At 37.5% G+C, this 2,484-nt stretch overlaps 1 protein-coding gene and 1 long non-coding RNA gene across 2 annotated transcripts in view; one reads left to right on the forward strand and one right to left on the reverse strand.

Moving 5' to 3' along the window:
• LOC106871254 (guanine nucleotide-binding protein subunit beta-like protein 1) overlaps positions 1 to 2,484 on the reverse strand; it is a 32,674-nt gene that overhangs the window by 22,621 nt on the left and 7,569 nt on the right. The window lies entirely within an intron of this gene.
• Positions 1 to 2,484, forward strand: part of LOC128250125 (uncharacterized) — a 38,748-nt gene that overhangs the window by 299 nt on the left and 35,965 nt on the right. The gene's annotated exons all lie outside the window — the stretch shown is intronic.

A 2,484-nucleotide genomic window follows, 5' to 3' on the forward strand; every position in this document is an offset into this window, starting at 1 on the left:
AGAGAGAGAGAGAGAGAGAGAGAGAGAGAGAGAGAGAGAGAGAGAGAGAGAGAGAGAAAGAGAACAGTGAAGGGAGAAGGAGAAGAAAGACAGAAAGAAAGAAGAATGAAGGGGGAGAAAAGAAATATTTGTAGCATGCGCATCAGAATTATTAAGATAAAACTCACTTGGAAATGGTGTGTGGCATTCGATCATATAATAATATTAATAATATATATATATGCATATATACAAACATATATGTACATACCTACACATATATGTATATATACATGCATATATGGGTATAGGACATAGTTTAATATCTTTATATAAAGAAATATTTTTATATATATACATATTTTATGGATTTCATGATATCCAACCAGTTTTTGCTATTTAAATTAGCTTTTTTAGGGACATTGTGAAGTAATCATTTCTTGTGACAAAGGGGTCTCACCATTTTCATTACTTGAAAAGTAAGAATGAGTCTAGAGCGTGGACAAAAGGACAAACTAACTCCTCGATATAATTGTTGAAATAGGAATATGTAAGGATCAGGTAGTCAAGTTTGTATATTAAGGTGTGGTCTGTACTTTTGTATGAACAGGTTTTCCTTGCTTAGGCATTCTTGTAAGAAGATTGAATCTATGCATTGGTATAATGGAAAGACATGGAAATTCAGCATTTTATTTCTTGCGCATCTGTCGATATGTTCGCTCAGGGTTATCTGCCTGTATTGATGAAAACGAATCTGTTCTTTATGCATTGTGACTCTGTGTTTCAAAGTAGGGCTTGTTTGGCCCACATAAATGTGGCCACAACCTGAGCAGGTTAGGACATAGATAAGGTTCTGGGAAGCATATGTGAAGTAAGTCTTAATTGAGAATTTTTCTCTTTGTTGGAATGTGAATTCCAAGCCTTCAGTTAGGTATGGGCATGTACCACAATTAGGTCGTCTGCATTTTCTAACTGTTGGTATCATATGTATTGATTATAGTTTTGCATTTGTTAGGAGTCTCTTCAGTGATTTGTGTTGTCTTTTGCATTTGAGGAGTTTATGTGTATTTATGATGTTCATTTTCAGGTCTTGAGTGAGTAGAGGGAGATTTTGTATAATTGTATTGTATGCTTCATTGTTTCTGGGGTTGTGGGTTGATATGTATGGGAGTGATTTAAAGTGAGGTGTGGTGTTTTGTTTTGTTGTCCTTAGTGTCTTTGTGTCCAATTTCTTGGCAAGTTTAATTCCATGGTCTATAAGTGTGGGTGGGTATTGACGTTTAATGAGTGCTATTTTGAGGTCTTGTAGGTGAAGTTCCTGAGTGGTTGTGTCAGATACAATTGTACAGATCCTTTTTGCTAGATTGAATGGGATATTTATTTTGGCGTGTTTAGGATGGCATGAACTGTAAAGGAGATACTGTATTGAGTCTGTTGGTTTGTTACTGTCAGTTGCAATTTGGTTGTTGGATTTTTTTATAATCAAAATGTCCAGAAATGGGAGCTGTTCCTTGCTATATTCCATTGTAAATTGAATATTGGAGCTTATATTGTTCAGTGTGGATTTGAAATCCAGAAGGTTATCATAGGTTTCATTCCAGATGATAAAACAATTTTCTAGGTACCTTTTCCAGTTTCCTCTTATATAGTGGTGGAATGATGGTCCAAATTTTTGGAGCGAAAGTTCATATAAGGTAGATTCAAAGAAACCCATTATTAGATTCACAAGGACAGGTGCTGCTTTTGTTCCCATCACAATACCAGATTTTTGGTGGTAGTATGTTGCATTGAATAGGAAGTAATTGTTCTGTAGGATGAACTTCAGGGATTCAATGACAGAAGTCTGGTTTATGCTATGTGGGAGAACTTCGGAGTATTTTTCTAACCAGGATTTTATTGTCTCTATTCCGTAGTCATGTGGAATGTTAGTGTAGAAGTTGATGACATTGAAGGAGACTAATAGAGCTTCTTCATTGGTGGTTTTTGGTAGATGCTCTAGCATGTCCAGATCGTCTCGAATGAAACTTTTAATGTATCTGAAAAAAGGCTTCAAGTGTAGGTCCAGAAAGTTGCTTAGGCTGGGCCTGCTATAATCGGCCTTCATTTTAAGTCTTCTGGTGTTGGGATATTTATGTGTAGACCTGGATTTGATTTGCAGGCATTAGTAATTATTTGATTCTTGTGGATTTTACATATATATATATATATCATCATCATCATCATCATCATCGTTTAACGTCCGCTTTCCATGCTAGCATGGGCTGGACGATTTGACTGAGGACTGGTGAAACCGGATGGCAACACCAGGCTCCAGTCTAATTTGGCAGAGTTTCTACAGCTGGATGCCCTTCCTAACGCCAACCACTCAGAGAGTGTAGTGGGTGCTTTTACGTGTCACCCGCACGAAAACGGCCACGCTCGAAATGGTGTCTTTTATGTGCCACCTGCACAAGCCAGTCCAGGGGCACTGGCAACGATCTCGCTCGAAAATCCTACGGGAGCCAG

The sequence above is a fragment of the Octopus bimaculoides genome, chromosome 19, assembly GCF_001194135.2.
Source record: "Octopus bimaculoides isolate UCB-OBI-ISO-001 chromosome 19, ASM119413v2, whole genome shotgun sequence".
NCBI lineage: Eukaryota > Metazoa > Mollusca > Cephalopoda > Octopoda > Octopodidae > Octopus > Octopus bimaculoides.